The sequence below is a fragment of the Dreissena polymorpha genome, chromosome 1, assembly GCF_020536995.1.
Source record: "Dreissena polymorpha isolate Duluth1 chromosome 1, UMN_Dpol_1.0, whole genome shotgun sequence".
NCBI lineage: Eukaryota > Metazoa > Mollusca > Bivalvia > Myida > Dreissenidae > Dreissena > Dreissena polymorpha.
Window position 1 is genome coordinate 30480456 of NC_068355.1, and position 23454 is coordinate 30503909.

Here is a 23454-nt window from a genome sequence, read left to right on the forward strand (position 1 = left end):
GTCACATTTAGAATTGTATTGTCTCAAATATAAAGTTGTTTAGTCTCACTTTTTAAGTCATTTACTCTCACATTTAAAGATGCACAGTCTCAAATTTTAAATTGTATAGTGTCACATTTAAAGTTGTATTGTCTCACATTTACAGTTGCTGAGAACTATGTAGTCTTACATTTAAAGTTATTTAAGTTGTAAAGAAATGCATTTAAAGTTGCATACATGCTTATTAAAAGGTGTACAGTCTCACACTTAAAATCGCTTAAGTTATGCCTGTTTTTGATTAATATTACACCTTGCTACAAACTGTACTTTACCATATAATCTTCGCCGTTTAAAACCCCCAACATTTCAATTTAACGTTGGTGCGCGTAACACATTGATACAACGCTATTCTGAGTTATAATTGGTAAAAAATTAATTGCGATATCCTCAATATCAATTAAAGACGCAATGTTTGTCACTAAAAAAGCAGGTATGGAAAAAAAAATGTTGCAACGCATATTCATTTGTCACTAAAAAATCTGAATTTAGTTTGCTTGCCATTTCAGCAAACATTATTAGCCATCAAGATGAAAACATCATTGAAGTGAAAGTCAAAAACAATCCTGACTCCATTCGGGCACAAATACTACAACTTGCTGAAGAAATTCAGCTCGAAGATGTCTTGCGTCAGCTTAGCACGCCTCCTATCAACTCTTCCAACAGCGGAGCCTTGGTGAGTTTGACTTCCGTCCAAGGTTTGATGTTGCTTAGCAACAATTAGATGCTTGGCATCAACAAATTGTTCTGTACGAATCGCTCGAACGTAAACGATCTGATCCAACAGATAGAGCAGGCGTTGCGAGACTCGTCTGTTAATGTGACTGAATTCGATATATTGCTTTCCAATAATGTGAACCTTATGCCTGAAGAGCAGTATGCGATTGACGCCATTCAACAACAGTAGTCGGGAATTCCCGGGTTTGGGGTGGTGACTTTGTCGTCGGGACTCTCTTTCTTTTGCCTGGTCGCAGAGGCAGCAGCAACAAGAACAACAGGTATTATTTGAGCGATGCTCTGTGGTATGGGGCTTAATGTATGTGCTTTAAATATCTAAAATATTAACTTTACAATGCTATATTCTTGAATCTTTTTTCTAAAAATAAGGGATGTAGTTGATTCTTGTTGGTAATTTCATTTCATTGTCGGTTCCTCAAAAACTCTGTTGCTCTGGTCTTTTTCCTACCATTGAGTAACTAAATGGTAATTAAATTGAATGCACTTAAATTCTCTTTTATGATAATTTTATTTGAGTTACAATGTCATGAGGTTAAATTTTATTTACACTTATATATATATCATGAATATTGCTGGGCCAAGTGTGAGGTTGAGCGATCCAATACTGGTTTAAACCCTCAATTCTTGGCACTCACAGTTCCCAGCTTTATTCTTATATGTGTGTATGTTGTTTTGTATTAGGCTGTTTCGTATTGTTTAAGGCAATTGGTCACTTGTCTTAAATAAAGGACCAACTAATTGTATATAATGAGAATGCAATACTGCTCCAGACGCTGGAGTTTCACTTCTTTATATTAAGTATCATCCTATATTAGCCTGTGCAGACTGCACATACATTAAGTCTTATTAAAGTGTCATCTCAGATTAGCCTGTGCAGACTGCACAAACATTAAGTCCTATTAAAGTGTCATACCAGATTAGCCTGTGCAGACTGCACATACATTAAGCCCTATTAAAGTTTCATCTCAGATTAGCCTGTGCAGACTGCACATACATTAAGTCCCATTAAAGTGTCATCCCAGATTAGCCTGTGCAGACTGCACATACATTGAGTCCCATTAAAGTGTCATCCCAGATTAGCCTGTGCAGACTGCACATACATTAAGTCCTATTAAAGTGTCATCCCAGATTAGCCTGTGCAGACTGCACATACATTAAGTCCTATTAAAGTGTCATCCCAGATTAGCCTGTGCAGACTGCACATACATTAATTCCTATTAAGGTGTCATCTCAGATTAGCCTGTGCAGACTGCACAAACATTAAGTCCTATTAAAGTGTCATCCCAGATTAGCCTGTGCAGACTGCACATACATTAAGTCCTATTAAAGTGTCATACCAGATTAGCCTGTGTAGACAGCACATACATTAAGCCCTATTAAAGTGTCATCCCAGATTAGCCTGTGCAGACTGCACATACATCAAGCCCTATTTATCTGAGAATGAGGCTCATATAGTTCACTTAACGTCAGTCCTTTTACTGCCTGATTGAAGAAAAGTTCCTAGGATAAAATGTGAATTCTCTGATTTTAAATTTATCAAACTTGGTAAATAAATAGCAAATAAAAGTTAATCTGATATTAGTTTTAATCATAGGTCAGGGCATAGTTTTGTCTATTTTACTGCTGAAATATAGCCCTTGAACAACAGTTTCTCCTTGCAATAAAAAATCCACTTTAATTATTAAATTCTATTAAATTTAAGTAAAACAATTATTTAATGCCTTCAGCACATTATAAAATTATTATCTTCATTTATTTTCAATATTTATTTAAATTGCCGAATTTTGTTTTAAGAGCTAGTTCCTAGCAATCATAGATTGGTACCCTGCTGAAAAACAGAATCTCTGGTCAGCTGGTTCCAGATGCCCAGCAACACTTCCAGGCCAAGGACCTTGGGGCAAATGCTCAACATGTCCTATCTGCATGGTGAAGCCAGTCTAATTCTTGGGCTCCAAACTCTCCTGCTGTGGGGCCAAGATTACCTCATCCATAAGGTACATTGGTACTGTCATTTACTATGTATAATGTTCAGTTTGTATGCCCCCTGGGGGCTTTAACATTGGCCATAACTTTTGCAATATTGAAGCTAGCATTTTGATATTTGACATGCATGTGTATCTCATGAAGTTGCACATTTTGAGTGGTGAAAGGTCAAGGTCATCCTCTAAGGTCAAAAGTAAAAAAATACAATCCAAGGGAAGAAATAAGCTTTAAAAGGGAGATAATTTCTTAACCTGCCAAATGATATATTGAAATTTTATTTCAAAGCAGCACAATAAGGAGCATTGTGTTTCTGACGAACACATCTCTTGTCTACTTCAAATTTCAATTAAAATAGTTTGTGCTTTTCATATATTAATAAATCTCTATCATGGCTGCTAACTTAATAAAATCATTATGTTATCGTTAATATTCATAATTGCCTTTAAATGGCAAAGGGGGGTGCATACTGATTTGTCTTGCTGTTGAAGTGCACTTAATAAATATTGGTTTCAGATGGATGAAAAATGTTTGGCTCTAGTGTATAGTATATAGTAGTCTATGTTTGTATGTTTGTATGAAGTGTTTTGTGTATATCTCATTTGTATCAAGAGTTTTCAAACATAATGTATTTCTTTTTTTACTCAAACAAACTTGATTTACATCCAATGTAATTGATGACATTTCAGAATGCATTGAATTATTTGGTTTACAGGGACACATTTCTAGGATGCACTAAGGTCCTTTTATCTGTTCACAGAGGGCTTATACTCACAAGTTCAGGCCCAGAGAACGGTGTTCCCCAACTACAACACAACCAGTACGTCTCAATAGGTAATTCCTCTTCCCATCGCAAAAGGGGTCACTGTGGCATTGCCTAATACTTTAGATGGAATCAAGTTTTAACAAATAAGGTTAAACCCTATGCAAACTGAGGTTTCTGCTCTTCAATTAATTTACCAGTTTATCTTAACTAAGTTTAAGGGTTCAGTCACAAACTATTGTATTGTATATAGACATGTGAAGAAAATGCATAAGGTTCAAACTTGACCCTCAAATTTGTATTTAAAATTGAACATCTTTAGCTACCATTTGAATTGTTTTGAATTATGGAATATTTAGATTGATTTAGAGCATAATCAATTCCATATGTATTTTAAGTAACTGAAAATCAAAAAACCTTATATGTTACGATTTTGCTATAAAGCAATCTAAATGTTCCATAATTGAAAACAAGGCAAATTCATCATTTGTTTTTAATTTCATTCACGAGTTACAAAATTGTCTTTTATGCCAACCTCAGCATTGTTTGGTTACTTTTGTCTATGGCAAAGTGAGTTCAATTTTTACACCAAGCCATTCATCAAAAATTAAAACAGAAACGACCCGTTTAAATGATTAGATATAACAGATTATGTTCACTTAAATTTGTGTTGTAATTATAAGAGTAATAGAAGCTTTAAAATCATATATGAGCCTTGCACTGGGAAACAGGTTGAATGCGTAAAGAGTTTGACTTTAATCAGGTACACCACTTACCGCCTAAACTGGATTTTGCTAAGAACATATTTCTTTAAAACAAAAATTCTATAAAAGCGGAAAGTGTTGTCCCTGATTAGCCTGGTTATTCCTGCAAGGTACATGTATAATAGATCAACCAGCAGCAGCTGCATGTTGGCTGTTGGGCAGTTGGCATCCACTATTATTACATCTGCTCACTATTTCAAGGCAATTTAAGTTGAATCTTCATGAAAGTTGTCAATTATATTTGTGGGCAGAATATCGTGTACAAGTTTAGTAACAAGCCAGATTCTCTGTACTTGTTTAATGAAGAAAAAATGACCAGTAAACATGTGTGCCAATGTACTCTCGATCAATGTAAACCAGTCTTGTAACTGGGTGTATTTTGTTGGCATTCTCGTTCTTAATTTGTGTGTGTGTATGAACTGCCTGAAAAAATGCTACTTGTCTGAGCATAAATGCCATCAGAATTTATGCAATCGGCGTAATTTTCCTGACAGTTTATACAGTTTTAAGTGTACTGTCACATTGCAAAACAGTGTTATATTGTCTTGAATAGTTTATGGCCTGTGTGGATGCTATATTTTTTAATCTTTCTATAAAGAAGGAATGTAGTTGACACTTGTTCATTGTTTCATTACATCGTTCCTCAAAAAGTTGTAACTCTGTTGCTCTGGCATCTTCAATACCATTGAGTAATTAAATGGTAATTAAATTGAATGCTTTTTAATTCCCTTTTATTATTGTTTAATTTGAGTTACAATGCTATGAGGTTAAATTTTATTTACACTTAAATGTATTATGAATATTGCTGGGCCAAGTGTGAGGTTGAGCGCTCCAAAACCCGTTTAAAACCCCAATGCTTTGCATTGACCGTTCCTAGGCGGTGATCCCAGCTTTATTCTTATTTGTGTTTATGTTGTTTTGTATTGTGCTGTATTGTGCTGTTTTGTACTGTTTGGGCAATCTGTCACTTGCCTTAAATAAAGGACCTACTAATTGTTTATAATAATAATTCAATACTAGTCCAGCAGCTGGAGTTTCACTTCTTTATACTGTGCCTAATTTAATGTCAAATGGTGACTTGTTGTCAAGGTTGGACTTTGCAGTAAATATAAGAATGACCTTCTGCTGATGCAGCTAGATATTCACTTTGTTGATATTTGATTTCAGAGAACACCCTTCCTGAAAACCTCGCTGAGTGCGACTGCGCCATACGTGACCCTTCAGTGAAATGAGATTGCAGGCGGAATGTCAAACCGGTACTACTCAGGTCTCCAGCAATAGCCTCAGCCTTGGACGCAGGTTCATGATGCACCCATGGCCTTACTTATTTCTGAACATCTCAATCTCACAGCAATTGATATGAATTAATGATAATAAGACTCCACAAACCACGTTTTTGAGAAGGTATATTGGAGTCAATGTTTTGTAATTTGTTTAGTCAAAGCGTTTTTTTTGCATATATTATAAAAAGATTTGTATCAAATCTAAATTTCACAAAGGATTAAATTGGAACTTAAACTGTGTGAAACCGTTGAACAGTAAGTTTTAAGTGGTGATTTTGTTGCATGCAAAGCCCCATCGTTTCATTGGCCTAGTCACTCTTTTACCCCGTATTATTTTACTTTCAGTATCTCACCATACATGGGAAATCAGAAGATATGAAACTTATATTCTAATCAGGGTTTTAACTAACATTTTGCCCACAGTTGCGCTGTAACCTATATGCAATTCTGGGTTATAATTAACATTGTGTCCACAGTTGCGCAAAGTTGTTTGAATAGTAGTGTCATAAAACAAAGAAAGCATAGTCACTTGCATCCCCTGAAATCAATCATGTTCATGAAGAAGCCATTGTGAAATATTATGTTGCATTTTGACAAATTACCAAGCATATGTCTTTTAGCTTATCTTGTTAAGTGTTTGGCAGTACCAAGCCTAGTCGACGCAGCAGCAAAAACAACAGTAGCAGTCTAGTATGCTGTCTTACTCGTTTGAGCTTCCTAGTTGTAGCAGTTTTCAGCAACGTTGTCACAAAATGGATTGTTTTCATAAAACCTAATGGAGTTATAGAGCATAATTACTGATTCTCGTGTAAGATCATACTTTTATAATGCACTTTCATCAACAACACTGATGCATATGCATGACAGCTAATACAAGTATTAATGCACAAACTAAAGTTTGAATTTCTTTATAATTAATTTATTCGCAAACATTAGTTTCAAAACATATTAAAGCACATCGATATTTTTTACTTTGCTTTTATTTATTGTTCGATTTTTATCACTTTGCCTCTCTTATCCTAACCAGGTGAAGGGTCACCCCGCAACTTTCAGTGCCTAGCAATGAAATCATCCACCGTTACATGTAGTTGGTCAGTAAAATGAGCGTTTTAACTGCATATAAAGTAAAAAGATATTATCAAACAACATCTACATTTCTCACGGGATTAAATTGATACTTCAGTTGTTTGATCCCCATGAAGTCTTGGTTTGATTGGTAGATGGTCATCTTGTGACAAAGCCCTAAATTATCATTGGCCAATTCACTTTTGCACAAGATCAAATTAATATCACTGTATCTCACCACACATGGGAATTCAGAGGCTGTACAACTTATATTCTATTCAGGGTTAAAGCCACACACCTTGAATTGAAGTACTTGTTAATCAATACATATAGATGCAATTTGAAAGTGTGCAAAATTGTCATTAAATCTATAGCCTTCTTAGCAAGAAATGTATTCAAAAAAAATTAAACCGAAAGTATGATTACTATACGTTTACGTATATTTTGACAAACGCGATTATTTTTAAGTTTAAGCGCAAAAAATATGGATTTTTACCTTGTAACCACCAGATATATTATAATTGAGATAGATAAAAATAAATGTATAGCCTAGATAGCAAGTTCTTTTTTTTTAAACGTTTCTGCATTTAAAACCGAAAGTAGGATTTCTAGACGTATACGTCCATTTTGACAAACGCGATTATTTTTAAGTTTTGAAGCGCAAAAGAGACGGATTTCTACCTTGTAACCACCAGATATATTCTAATTGGCATAAATCAAATATGGTTCTTATTTATACTTAAATTTACTATGTCATGTATTGCATTTCAAGGTGCGTGGCTTTAATAACTAACATTGTGCCCACAGTTGTGTAAAGCTGTGTGAAGATTTTTGTTTAAAAAAAAGAATAAAGCATTTGCGTAACTTGTAATCAATAGTGTTCAATGAAGGAACAATCATTTTGAAAATGACCAATACTCCAGAATTTATTTGTCTTTGAACGGATCTTGGTCAGTGTCTAGCAGTTTCCTTTCGACCAAGCCACGTCAGCAAAGCAGAAATAACAGCAGCAGTCAAGTAATTTGTCTTCCACGTTTGAGCTACCTATTTGCCACGGTCTGTTGCAAAGTCCACTCAACATGGATTGTTTTAATAAAACAAATGGAGTTAAAGAAGATTTTTGCTGATTCCTGTGTATGATCTTAATTGTATATGAAACAATACATGAACAACACTGACGCATATGAAAGGTAGCTAATACAAGTATTAATGCACAAATTAAAGAATGAATTTCTTTATAATTTTTAGTCATTATCTAAAATTCGTTTCCAAACATATCTAAGCATATTGATATTGTTATGCGGTATAACAAAATAAAACAAAGGGTTCATTCAAAAGTTCTAGTTTTACTTTCAAATTCAGTTTCATTATTATTTTCATTACAACAAAATCATATATCCAAAAAATATCATATACAATCAATAATAAAATATTCGTACCTGCATCTTATTCTGTATCATAATCTCTTTCTTGATTAAATAATCTTAACCGGATGTTTTTCGTTTAAATCTGTATTCCAAACTGAAACTTGTTTATTTTCGAATCAGCTATTTATACTTTTTCGGGCATGACGTCAATGACACGTGACGACCGTTAAAGTAAAATATATACCAATGAACGTAATGTGAAATGGCGGATTTATTGAATGAATGAGAATCAAATTTGAACAATAATATTATACAAATACAATGACAAAAACGTAAGTTAAGCCATATACATCAATGGAAATCAATAAATATGATGTTTATGAATATCAATTTATTTAGATAATAAGCATTTTAATTTGATAAGGAGTGTTTGTTTACATTTCACCATGTATTACGGAATGGCCAATGGGAGGAGTAACGGCCTAGCAATATAATATATTGACTATGCCTTGATTTATTGTTTGATTTAATCACTCTGCCATTCTTTGACTTACCAGGTTGAGGGTCGCCCAAAACCACCCAGTGCCTTGCAATGAAAACTTCACGCGTGACTGTGACCTTGCCCTTGTACACACCTAAAGGTCAGGTTGACGATCATTTGGGCTTAGATAGTCACTGCAGTAAGAACGTGTAAGATTTTAAAGGTACTTGTTCACAGATTTTATGAGTACTTTGACTTACCCGAATGACATAACTAAAGCACATTTAAAAGTGGCTACATATAACTACACAGTGTATACCAATATTTTGCAGTATGTTATTGTAAATTGCTTTCACTGCTTTTGACAAATAATAATATCAATAATCTCAGTTTAGAACCTAAAAGAAGGCAGCTTTTATGATTTTCTTTTTTTAATTTTGTATATTTATTACTTTAGGTTATTCCATAAACTGTGTTGATGTGGTTTTAATAATGGTTGAAAAATGATATTGAAAACTCGATGATCAAGCTATTTTATATTGTTCCATCTGTATTTGTAAACAAAATGACTGCAGAACAGGGCATCACTAAGTAAATCTATTAACATTTACCTTTAAATTTGTTTTTTTTACATATTTGTATTTGTCAAAATGACTATAAAACAAGGCATCAACTGAACCATCTATCTGTATTAACATTTTCATTTAAATATTGCTCAATCACTCGCAGTAAACGGAATTTCTACAGAAAGAAAAAAAAAAAACAAGACTATATCTTTAAACATTTCCCTTTAAATAGTGTATATCATTTTCAATAAAGAAGATGACTTCACAATAGGACATCCGAGACTGCAATGACGAAATGAGTGTCCTCACTTCAGCAGTGGAAGCCAATACACAATACGAGAGTTTCCAGCGGCTTACCTTATCTGGTATGTATGGGTTTATTTTAAACCTAATTATTATATGATTTAGTTAGGTAAGAATATATATGTATGTAGTTTAAATATAGATTTAATATTATTCACTGAAGTAAAAATATGAGAACAATTATAACAATATTTGTGTTCAACATCAGTCAGCCAGTAAATAATTTTTTATCCCCGCCGAAAAAAAAATCGGAGGGGATATAGTATTAGTCTCCGTCCGTCCGTCTTTGTGTCTGTGCGTCTGTCCGTCCTTCCGTCGTAAACTTTGTCCAGAGCAAAACTCCAAATCTATTCAATGGATTTACTTTAAACTTAGAATATAAACCGATGGCAACTAGGAGAATTGCAGTGTCCAAGAACCATAACTCTGTCTACCTAGGATTTTGAATTATCTCCCCTTTTATATAATTTTAAAGTAAATTTTTGACTGGAGCATAACTCTAAATATACTGAACGGATTTAATTGAAACTTGAAAGATAAACAGATGGTAGGTAGGGAAAGTGCAGTGACTAAGAACCAGAACTATATCTACCTTATATTTTGAATTATCTTCCTTTATTTAATTTCAAAGTAAATTTTTGTCCGGATCATAACTCTTAATTTACTGAAGGGATTAACGTGAAACTTGAAATATAAACAGATAGCAAGTAGCAGAAGTGCAGTGACTAAGAACAATAACTCTATCTACCTTAGTTATGGAATAATCCCCCTGTATTTAATTTCAAAGTAAATTTTTGTCCGGAGCATAACTCTGAATCTACTGAAGGGATTAACTTGAAACTTAAAAAAGTAAACAGATGGCAAGTAGGAGAAGTGCACTTACTAAGAACCATAACTCTATCTACCTTAGTTTTTGAATTACCTCACTTTATTTTATTTAAAAGTAAATTTTGGTCTGGAACATAACTCTAAATCTACTGAAGGGATTAACTTGAAACTAGAAATATAAACAGATGGCAAGTAGAAGAAGTGCAGTGAACATGAACCATAACTCTTTCGGCGGTAGTTTTTGAATTATCTCCCTTTATTTTTTAAATTTATTTTTTTTAATTATTTTTTTATATTATATTTTATTTATTAATATTTTTTAATTATATTTAATTAAATTTTATAGTACATATTTTAGCTTTTCAATTTTTAATATCTCCATTTATCTTATTTTACAATAATATTTTAATTTGAACAACGAAGAATTCACTGTAAAATAAATAGATGAGTTTAAGGAAAAATACAGTGACAAAGAACAGTAACTGTTTATAGTCCTCTTCTTTAATTACCTCACTTTCTTTTTAGCTCACCTGAGCGATAGCGTCCGTCCGTCTGTCTGTAAACAATTTGTAAACATCTTCTACTAAAACATTGAGCCAATTTCAACTAAATTTCATGTGGGGCATCCCTAGGTCATGGGACAAAAGAATTGTTAAAAAAAATTGATCACATAACCAAGATGGCCGCCATGACCATATATGGTAAAAACCTTAAAAAATCTTCTTGTCAGAAACCGCTCATCAGATTTTCAAAAAATTTCACAGGGATGACCTTTGAAGGCTCCCCTGAAAAAGTTGTTGAAAGAAATTTGATTCGTCAAAAAACATGGCTGCAGGAGCTCGTTGAACTTTGCATGTTTATTCGTTTTTGCCTATTTTGTGAAAACTTTCGAAAATCTTCCACATTTTTTGTCCGATCCTTTCCAAATTTGCACAGTGTCTTTATATCAATGAGGACACGAACCCTACTACTACTACTACTACTACTTCTACTACTACTACTACTACTTCCACTACTACTACCACTACTACTACTACTACTACTACTACTACTACTACTACTACTACTACTACTACTACTACTACTTCTACTTCTACTACTACTACTAGTACTACTACTACTAGTACTACTACTACTAGTACTACTACTACCACCACCACCACCACCACCTCCACCACCTCCACCACCACCACTACGTCTACTATTACTACTTTTACCACTACTGCCACTACTACTACTACTTTTACCACTACTACTACTACTACTTCTACTACTACCACTACTACTACTACTACTACTACTACTACTACTACTACTACTACTACTACTACTACTACTACTACTTCTACTACTACCACTACTACTACCACTACTTCTACTACTACTACTACTACTACTACTACTACTACTACTACTACTACTACTACTACTACTTACTACTACTACTAATACTACAACTTCTATTACTAACACTACTACTACTACTACTACTACCACTACTACTACTACCACTACTTCTACTACTACTACTACTACACCACCACCACCACCACCACCACCACCATTCACAGTGACAAAAAACGTATTCACACAATGGCTGCTACTACAACTTATAGCCCATATAGGGGGGCATGCATGTTTTACAAACAGCCATTGTTTCTATGGGATTTTAACCACAACTGTCCATGTTTATCTCCGACACATATTTTTAGGTCACCTGTCATGAAGTGACACGGTGAGCTTATGTAATCGTGTGATGTCCCGCGTCCGTTGTGCGTGCCTGCGTTTGTCCGTGCGTCCGTCCGTCAACAATTTGTTTGTGTAGACAGTAGAGGTCACAGTTTGCATCCAATCTTGATGAAATTTGGTCAAAATGTTTATCTTGATGAAATCCGGTTTGGGATTGTATTTGGGTCATCTGGGGTCAAAAACAAGGTCACTAGGTCAAATAATAGAACAACCTTCTGTAGACAATAGAGGTCACAGTATCATCCAATCTTTATGAAATTTGGTCAGAATGTTTTTCTTGATGAAATCTGGGTTGGGATTTTATTTGGGTCATCTGGGGTCAAAAACTAGGTCACTAGGTCAAATAATAGAACAACCTTGTGTAGACATTAGAGATCACAGTTTTCATCCAACCTTTATGAAATTTGGTCAGAATTATTGATGAAATCTGGGTGGGATTGTATTTGGGTCATCTGGGGTAAAAATCTAGGTCAAATAAATAGAAAAACTTTGTGTTGACAATAGAGGTCACAGTTTTCATCCAATATTTATGAACTGTGGTCAGAATGTTTATCTTGATGAAATCTGGATTGGGATTGTATTTGGGTCATCTAGAGTCAGGAACTAGGTCACTAGGTCAAATCATAGAAAAACATTGTGTAGACAATAGAGGTCATAGTTTTCATCTGATCTTAATGAGTCAGGTGAGCGATTCAGGGCCATCATGGCCCTCTTGTATTTCCTTATATTGTATTCTCTACAGCATATCTCAAACACTATATAACTAATTGATCCTTGAAATATAAATGGATGGCACAGGTGCCATGTTTTACAAATATTATTCTACTCTCTAAAACAAATGTTGTCATACACGCAAACACATGTCGGCAGGGATTTGGCACTATTGTGACAAGCTCTTGTTTTTCTAAAAAATGCAAATGTGTGTCGAATATCAATAGGACATTGTGTTGGTCATAAATCAATTTAAAATATTAAATTAATATACAACAGTGCACTCATTCTGACATGTTTTTTTCCACCACACTTTTTGTCGGTTTGAAAGGGTGCAATTAAAAAAAGTGTGTATCCGACTTTGCATCAGACCCCTATTAGAAATAGAGCCCTGCCTATAAAGAGACTAATCCAGTACCGACATGTGCACATGTCTTTTGCAATAAACAAGCTGTCATCCTTGCACTTGTCTTTGGCGTATTCTCACGTCACTATATCAATGTATTCAAGGTTAATTTTTACTTTAAAAAATAACAGTGCGTAAATGTAAACCCTGTAAATTCAAGTTAATCAAAATAAAACACAAGTAAATTACTTTTAAACTGTTCTCACATTAGTTTTTGTTATTGTACTGAAACATAAAAAAGTGTTGCATTTGGTAAATCTTCATATATGTATAACACTTTTTCTAGAACAAGTATATTTAAACCATTTCTTGTTAACCCGCCACGTGTATTTTATGCCCCACTTCAAAGAAGTGGGGGTATATTGTTTTGCGGGATGTTTGCCGGTCTGTTGTTCGTGTGCTGGTAGACCAGTTGATTTCCTATAACTAACTTGTCAACAAATTGATTTATTGGCTTGATATTTCACATGTGCATTGGTCTTGGACAGTAGATGACCTCTATAGAAATTGGGGTCACTTGTTCAAAGGTCAAGGTCACTGTCACAATAATTGTGAAAATCATCTGATCAATAACTCGTCAGCAAATTGACCAATAGGCTTGATACTTCACATATGCATTTGCCTTGGACAGTAAATGACCCCTGAAAATGTGGTCGCTAGGTCAAAGATCAATGTCACAATACGTGTGAAAATCCTTTCCGATCTATCAATGGTCAACAAATTGACCTATTGGCTCGATACTTGACATGTACATTGACCATGGACGGTAGATGTGCCCTATTGAAATTGGGGTCACTAGGTTAATGGTCAAAGTCACTGTCACAATAAGTGTGAGAATCGTTTCCAATGAATAAAAAATTTACCAATTGATTTTAGACCTCACATGTACATCAGTCTTAGACAGCAGAAATTGCTATTCTATTGAAATTTGGGTCACTAGTTCAAAGGTCAAGGTCACTGTGACATTAAGTGTTAAATTGGTATCAATTCGATATGTCATCAAGGAATTGAGTGATGTGTGTCAAGGCTCTGTTTTGGGAGGCATCTGTCTCAGACCGCGGAGCTCTTGTTTTTATTTAAACATTCTTTAAATAAAGTTTTGTGATAAACCAAAATGAACTAATGTTCTCCCTCTCTATTGATTTTAGCCTCAATGCATTGAATGCATTCACAGTTTCAACATGCTTTACAACTCTAGAACATCGCTTTAGTTAAATCTTTTGACATTACCTTGTTGATATGATAGGTCGAGGCACTGACAAACGTTTTGTTGGGTTGAAATCAGTTGGGGTTGTCCTTGAAAACGCTAGTATTGCTTTGAATTTGTTTTGTTTGATGCATGATTTACTTTTATTCCAGAAAACCTAGGTTGCAGAGCAATGAGTATGTCCCAGGAGCATTTGCAGTCATCGTCTGCAGATTATGAGATCCCCATGCTCCACAACCCTCAGTCTATGAACATCATGCAGAGCGAACCTTGGGTTAGTTTTCCTTTTTCATGGCCTTACTTTCAGAGATTGGTGGGTGCATGTAGATTTAACATTGTGTGTCAATACATCTTTCAATCCAGCTGTGGTTTTTTTGGGTCGTGTGTGAGCTAGTCTGTCGGTCGGTCGGTCCGTCGGTCAGTCCGTATTAAGTGTCCGCTTTCTAATTCAAGTTGTTTTCATCCGATCTTCACCAAACTTGGTCAGATGATGTCTAGGTCAAGTTCGAATGTGGGTCATGCCGGGTCAAAACTAGGTCACGGGGTCACTAAGTGCGTTTTGAAAATTGAGCATGGTGTCTAGTACTTTTTAAAAATTAAGCATGGTGTCCGCTCTCTTATTCAAGTAGTTTTCTTTTTTTATTCCATTTTTAGCTCGACTATTATATATGAAAAATATATTGTGGAGCTATCCTACTCACCCCGATGTCGGCATTTCCATTAGCGTGCAAATGTTAACGTTTTCGTACTACCCCAATTTTTCCTTGACATATTGCTTTCATATTTTGCATACTTGTTTACCAACATGACCCCAACCTATAAACAAGAGCAGACAACTGTATCAAGCATTTTGACAGAAATATTGCCCCTTATATACTTAGAATGTATTATTGATAAAGCTATGTTAAAGTTTGCGTACTACCCCAAGTGCTTTATATACCATTTTGCAAGCTTTTGTATTTTCTGTTATTTCGTAAATTTTCGTATTTCCTAAAAATCTGAAAAATTACCATTATTTGTAACACGTGATGTTGCATCTTTATAAAATAGCATTACCCACTGTAAGGTGTGCTCACTTAATCTGAAATGGCGAGGCATTTAAACATAAGCCCATGATCCATACTGTCGAAGGCTTTATTATATCGGAAAAAATAGGAGACCGTTTTCGTTACTTTCATCCATTAGTTCAATAATTGCTTGCAAAAGTCTTACATTTTCGCCATTATATCTTCCTTTGATAAATCCTGTTTGATTTACACTGGTTATATTATTTAAAAGAGGTTTTATACGATTGGCAATGGATTTTGTAGCTATTTTGTAATCAACGTTAAAAAGCGAGATGGGCCTCCAGTTATCGATCAAAAGGGTGTCCTTTGCGGTCTTAGGTAGTAAAGTAATTATGCTTTGTTTTTGCAATTCTGTTAGATTATTGGTGTCTAAAGAATAGTTAAGAGAATTAACGACATATTGCTTAATATAATTCCAAAATATTTTGTAAAATTCTGCAGATATGCCATCTGATCCTGGACTTTTATTGTTTTTCATGTCTAGCAGTGCTTTAGCGCATTCATTCTCTGATAGGTATCTTTGTTCATTTTGCGTTTGTTCTGGGTTTATTTTATTGCAGATATTGGTATGGAAACGTTCATGATGTTTATATCTATATTGTTGTCTTTTTTATAAAGATTCTCATAAAATTTGGCAGTGTTTTAATATTTCGTTTTGATCACGTATTACAGCATTATTATTAGTTTTTAGTTGTTCAAGTAGTTTTCATCAGAGCTTCACCAAACTTTGTCAGAAGTTGTAGCTATATGATGTTTAGTTCAAGTTCGAACATGGGCCTTGCCGGGTCAAAAACTAGGTCACGGGGTCACTTAGTGCGTTTTAAACATTGATCATGGTGTGCGCTTTTTTGTGAAGACAACATGCAAAATAACCTGTGTCAATGTGGCATGTGGGGGTATTTGTCACGTCCGTGACAAAGCTCTAGTATTGGTTCATTTATTTTATAGTAGTGAAGTTTTCAGTCAAAAGTAAAATGTGGTTGCATCGGTTGCCTTTTGCCTACCTCACACATACATCTCAGTTAAACTCTTCTCCAGCACGTTTTATTTGCTATTGGCTAGTTGGCCCTGTCTTATTGTTATAAATGATAAGGTGATATTTTTCCAATGGAAGAAATGTATGTTTCTCGAATATCAACCCATATTTCCTGATTGATGGTAAGATTTATAGTTAGTTGGTAATAAAGTGGTTATGATTAACTTTTTATGTAACTCAATGTATAAAAGTGCTATTTTTGTTCTTGTTTATCATCCGTAACACATACAATGAACAACTGACATTAACTGTTATGAATCTTTCTTTTTTCAGACGTACCTTGACGAAATCAAACCAGCAAATCAGAAGGACAGCCTGCTGCTACCGTTGTTATCATATTAACCCCATACCGAAAAAGCTCAGAGATATAAAGGCTGTTTAAGATGTGCTTGTCTCTACATACCCCGTGTCTGGTGTGAACATGTACAATTGAAGGTCTCTACATACCCCATGTCTGGTGTGAACATGTACAATTGAAGGTCTCTACATACTCCATGTCTGGTGTGAACATGTACAATTGAATGTCTCTACATACTCCATGTCTGCTGTGAACATGTACAATTGAATGTCTCTACATACTCCATGTCTGCTGTGAACATGTACAATTGAAGGTCTCTACATACTCCATGTCTGGTGTGAACATGTACAATTGAAGATCTCTACATACTCCATGTCTGGTGTGAACATGTACAATTGAAGGTCTCTACATACCTCATGTCTGGTGTGAACATATACCGGGTACAATTGAAGGTCTCTACATACTCCATGTCTGGTGTGAACATGTACAATTGAAGGTCTCTGCATACTCCATGTCTGGTGTGAACATGTACAATTGAAGGTCTCTACATACCCCATGTCTGGTGTGAACATGTACAATTGAAGGTCTCTACATACTCCATGTCTGGTGTGAACATGTACAATTGAAGGTCTCTACATACCCCATGTCTGGTGTGAACATGTACAATTGAAGGTCTCTACATACTCCATGTCTGGTGTGAACATGTACAATTGAAGGTCTCTACATACCTCATGTCTGGTGTGAACATGTACAATTGAAGGTCTCTACATACCCCATGTCTGGTGTGAACATGTACAATTGAATGTCTCATCTTTGGAATTGGGACACGTGGAAAATTAGTGATTTGATTCAGACAGAAATCGCATAGTGACAAATCACAACAAAAAATGGAAAGCAAGAAAGTCTTGTGGCCAGCAATGTTTTTATGTGACCACTAAGTTGTGTTCAAAGAAAAACAATTGTTCATGTTTTATTGGAACTATGATGCTGTCAGTCATTTTATGTTGAAGGCTTTAAATAACTATATTTAAATATAATCAGATTAAGATTACTTGATAAAAGAAATAATGTTATATAGTATTTTAAGCGCAAAATTTACAAGTCTATCCAATTACTGTGTCTGTATTATGACATTTTATTTTGGAAATGTTAAGGAAAATATAATGTTAGTAAATATATGTCTATGAATGTTGATTTTGACATTTGTCAAAGCTGTTTAAATGATGCTGGTAACTTCGACAAAATTTAAAGAAATGTATTATTTTCATGTAATGAGACATGCTTCAGTTTTTTGTGGCTTAACCTGTAATATAGAGGTTGTAGTTCCAAGAATTGTTTAGCCAGATGGAGAATGTTTATGCTATGGCTTTGATACTCTTAAGTGTGCCCATTGGTGTCAGGTTTTTATCAAGAATATTGTTTATTGTCTAACAATTTCTTGAAAATATTGATTAATTTTAGACAAAATCATTTAATCTTCCTTAAATTGTCTATTCTGTATTCACGACCAGTTATTTATTAATTTGCATGAATATGATTTATGAATGACTTTTGTGTTGTTTAAAATGCTTTATTTGTTTTGGAACTGAGTATTTAAAAACGAAAATATGAGGTGTAGGAATAATGGGCAAAGTTATGATAATTATTTTTTTGTTTTTGTAAAGTTTATTATGCTTTATATGTTTGTGTATAGGCATTTAGACAACCAGATTAACTTGACCAATAATTCGTGCTCACTGTATATATCGGTCAGTACATTTGTCACTTGTATATATAGCGATTGTGAAATGATTGTATTTGCAATGTAAATCATGCGTTTATTGTTTCCCTTTTTATTTTCGCTGTTAACATTTATTTGTAATAACAATTTTCATCGTGTACATCTTTTAGGTGCCAGATAATATAAAAAACATTGCTTGTGGGAATGCTCATTTAAAACTTTCTTAATGATACAGAACAACACATTCTGAAGAGGCAAATATCCTTTAGACAAAAGGAACATCTTGTTACTAGTATATGTAATGCCTTTCACTAAATAAAGTCAAGCAACTATTGAAAGATTGGTTTAACTTTATTTTGCATTATTTTAAGAAAAATTAATATATTCAACTTGGAAATCAGTCAATTGCAAATCAAGCGAGAGTGATGAATATTTTTAAGCAAGATAGAGGGATGTTTTTGCTTGAAAAAAAAGTTGTATCCCTTGTTAGATAATGATTTTGTTCATCTCTCAACATAACAAGTGCATTCATACAGCTATCAAAAATATGACACACTTAATACTCAGCCATCAGTTTGTATTGGGGTTTTGAGGAATACTTACTAAACTAATATACGTCTGTTCAATGAATTAATAGTTATGGTACAATATGATACTCAGTGTTAAAAAACATGTGTAATAAAAATATAATGGCATTTATTTGAAATCATAAAATTTAGTTTTCCATACAATGCTTACAGTTTTGCAATTGCGACGATAAAGGAAATTTTCTGCTCAAAAAAATGTATGTTATAGACATGTGTATATTGTAGCAATTATATTGTACTTGTATTTATATTATACATGATAATAATTGACTTATGGCTGATGATAGCGGCAGTTTACTATTTGTGTAACAGTTTGACCATATTTCCTTAAACATGTGATTGTTTATAATGAACTGTAATTGAATGCATGAAACATTGTTGTTCTGTTGCTTAACAGCTGAAAATAGCTTGATGTTTGTTAATTGTGTGAAATGTTTCAAATTAATCATATTGATACATAGAAAATAAAATTACATTTTGCGTTAATTTAAATGCATATCAAACAATTGTTACCATACAAGCATATTTGCATTGAACTTAATTGATACTTTGAGATGCAATTTTTACATTAATGTGTAAATATTTTCATCTTTTCCAAATGAACATTTTGCATTTGTAAATATAGGGTTTATATAAACTTTATAGAAACTTATTAAATGCTTTATATAAATTGATTGTGTACCTCATATTGATTAAAAACTCTCTTATTTATTGCACAGTTGTGTGTGCATATGTCTGACTTATGTCTTCATAGTCCTTAAAGTTAAATTACTGTAAATAGTATTTTATAATAATGTTAAAATATTTATCTAAACTATATACAGGTTATCTGTTAAATTAAGTTTCATACATTTGCATTGTCTAGCTAATTAAATTGGAGTGTTTATATTCTTGCCTACATGCAGTGTATGGTTTAGACAAAGCACATTACACAACTCATGTTGTTTTATCCATCATTACTAACCAGTGTTAAGTCCGTAGAGGTTAAAGTATACTAAATATTTCGGTTGTGCAATGCTATGCTCTCTAAATAAATCAACACCATTTATTGATTTTCTATGTGGGCACCTAAATTCCTATGACTTTATTTGTGAATATTTATTTGAATGTGCGGTAGGGAAAACATTGTTTGCTTGAATGTTAGAAACTTAAGGTTGACATCTTGAAAGATGGCAGTAAACATTTAACTGCAGAGTAGCTGGGGAAAAGATTGCTGTTAAACAATGTAAGACAGAACTCCACGCAAGATATGTCATGCATGCAATATGCATGAACTATCTTTTTAAACTAATTTGGATCTGAATTATCTTTAAGAAATAGTATGGTTATGAGGGTCTCTATGTGCAAAATGTTGCATTTATTTTGTGTACAAGTTATTGCTTAAACATTGAATTTGTTATGGAAATAATATAGTTTATGTGACTTAAAGAGATTTACATGTTTATGTTAGTGATGTGTTTTTGCTGATCTAAGTCTGTTCCTGCACACTATTTAAAGTAGATAACTACAAGTTATCTCATTTAAATGGGAAAAGTATTGTACTGTGAAAAAGTGTTGTGAATTCAAATAAAAATACTATGAACCGTTGTATTAGTACTATATTTGCTCCCCTATTCAAACTAGGGGACACATATTGATTTTGGCCTATCCGTCCATTAGTTCGCCGTCATACTTTGGTCGACATTGGTTTACAGTCAATATCTTATGAAATATTCCATTAAGAACTTTCACATTGTAATTGGCGTTCGCGGAGATTTAATATCGTTTGATTTTGGATTTCTCCGGTAAAGTGTCAATGTCACATGGGTCTCTAATGTGAAAATGGTAACAATGACTGGATTAAGACTTGAGCACACCATCGTCTTTGCATTCAGTATAAACTTGACGTAACGTTAAGGAAATCGCTTTAAGGAAATACACCACTAAGACGTTTGCACACTTTTCTTCATGGTGACAGAGACGTTATTGAGACGTTGTCAATAATAATAATTTTACTAAATCATGCTGGTAAATCCTAAAATTTGAGAACTGCTGTGATGCAATTTGATGCTGACGAAGTCATGTCGCCAGAATAGCTGCATGCTATTGGTCAAAGCAAAATTTGCAAATGCAGACTACTCTCTGTTGATAAGACAGTATTGTTTTCAATATATCAAATAACACACATTTTAGGGAAAGACATTTATAAAAACCTATCGGTAAATGCCATTTGTCTTGTATTGTGAGACAGAACTACCTAAAAGTAGAGTGCCCATGATACATGTAGAAGGAAAATCGTTTTATTATCTAACCACACATGTGACGTATGCAAGTCAAAATAGTCTACGAACATTTGCCAGCTTGCTATAAACAACACAAGGTGAATTCACTTTTCTATCGGCAAGTATTGTGCTTAGATGTTCTATTTATAAGATTTGTATACGGGTCATGCAAAAATTGATCTTATGCAATATGTTCCCAACGTAGCTTCAGCCAGGCCTGCGCAATCGCAGTCTTGTAAGAATATGAATACTGAATAAACTACTCGGTTATTACCAAACCTTGCGTGCCTTTTTTAAAGCGGAAAGCGTAGCCATTGATGGGAAAGTGCGCAGGCTTGGCTTGAGCTACTCTGGCCGCATATGTCATAAGACCGATTTTCGCATGACGCGGATGATATAGTTTTATTTGAATATGGGGAAAAGCTGCGTCTCAAAGCCAAACAACTTATTTGGCATAGTAAATATAAATAGTAAGTATAAATAAGAAACATGCAGTTCTCTGTTTTGGAACAGCTTGATGCGAAGAGGAGATTTGACAGGACCTTCGCGGAAACGTCGATTGCAGTGCCAATGTGAACATATCCTTGGAAAACCGAATAACGTGTGCCTGAAGACGAGAACATGTCAAAACGTGAACGAGCATTTGTAATAGGATTTGTTTCTACATGTATGAATATGTTTTGACTGCGGCATCATCGCTTTCTACTGTCTTCTAGGCACTAGTCAGTTAATACATGTATCCTCAAATATAAATTTACGTGTTTTTTTCACGTAATGTGCCTGTTCCAACGCCGACCAGTTGCATATACATTCTGTATTTTTCAATATGAAACCGAGAAATAATAGTTTTATAAATATCTTTAAAATTTACTTATTACGCAACCTACCATTGGCTGCAGAGTTTAACCAGTTTGTTCTGTTTTGCTGACTGCCTCGTGAAGTTCGCGTTTTGCATCGCGTATTTTGTAATTTTGATAAATCTGTTTTTTTTCTGTTTTCATGACCCACATACCATTTAAATAGCGAATGCTTATAAAATAAACAACTAAGGCTTTATTTACTGAAAACAGCGTACTATGTAACTGGCAATTTAAACGTTAATTTATAATAAGCTTGAATACAAGTTCAGAAGAAAGAGTCCCTGAGCACCGCGACACTGAACGCTTTATACCCTTGCATATACTGTTTGTACAGTCAAAACTTGCTGAGGACTTACGCGTATATACGATCGTATTACTATTTTTAAATCGATAAAACGATATTGTATTAACGACTTTAATACTTTCAAACGAAGTCGAGAATAATAACGTAACGTTTTTTTTTTCAATGGCAAATAATGTTTTGTTGCTTTCTTGTACTCAAAACAGGTACTCAGTTGTGTAATCCCAACCGATTTGTGCAAATTCGTTCATAGGAAACATGTACAAATTGTGATCAATTATATATCAAACACGAGTCAATTTGTCGGTATTGGCGTTAATTTGCGCGTGAATTTTCCATGAAGTAAGAACATAAGAAGTATTTGATGTTTTATAACATTTATCAGTCATGTTCATAAATTAATTTGATATTGCGATAATAATATGAGTCGTGTACTGAGAAAACTGGGCTTAATGCATGTGCCTACAGTCCGCACAGACTTATCAGGGACGACAATTTCCGCTTAAGCTAGATTTTAGGTAAAAAGGGACTTCCTTTAAGCAAAAAATTCTATTAAGGCTGAAAATGTCGTCCCTGATCAGCCTGTGCGGCTTCGAAGTTAATCTGGGACGACCGTTAACGCACATGCATTAAGCCCAGTTTTCTCAGAACACGACTTATATATTCACATTGCAATCGTGTAGGCTCTCGTTACGCGAGCTTGATTATTTAAACTATTTGTTAAAAGGCACATCAACTGGGTTTTTTTATAAGAAGAGACTATCTGCAAACCAAAAATAACGTAAAAGCGGAAAGTGTCGTCCCTGATTAGCCTGTACGGACTTCACAGGCTAATCTGGGACGACACTTTACGCACATGCATCAAACCCTCTTTTCACAGAGTACGGCCCGTATTTAATCTTTGTCAGAATGCCTTTTAAAATGTGGTCTCATGGGATCTTTCGAATGAATCGCAGCACTTATTAGTATTGGTGTGCGCAAAATTAAAATAATCTTGTACATTTTATGTACAATTAAGTTATAAATTAACAGAACTTATAATTCAGAGCTTCTGTTATCGAGATACAATTCTTATTC

General features: G+C 34.2%; 1 long non-coding RNA gene across 4 annotated transcripts; it reads left to right on the forward strand.

The window, feature by feature from the left end:
• Positions 1 to 546: 546 nt before the first annotated feature.
• Positions 547 to 20538, forward strand: LOC127875015 (uncharacterized). Of its 4 annotated transcripts, XR_008047219.1 has the most exons (13): positions 547 to 1034; positions 2569 to 2768; positions 3515 to 3588; positions 5449 to 5580; positions 6185 to 6254; positions 6592 to 6655; positions 8554 to 8700; positions 9297 to 9408; positions 14400 to 14521; positions 16624 to 16785; positions 16830 to 16917; positions 16962 to 17049; positions 17101 to 20538. It is a non-coding gene; the product is annotated as an uncharacterized LOC127875015 (long non-coding RNA). The 4 variants fall into 4 exon arrangements; XR_008047221.1 differs by lacking the exon at positions 16830 to 16917 and having other exon boundaries at positions 8554 to 8686; positions 16624 to 16829; XR_008047222.1 differs by lacking the exon at positions 16830 to 16917 and having other exon boundaries at positions 8554 to 8686; positions 9315 to 9408; positions 16624 to 16829.
• The last annotated feature ends 2916 nt before the right edge of the window (positions 20539 to 23454 follow it).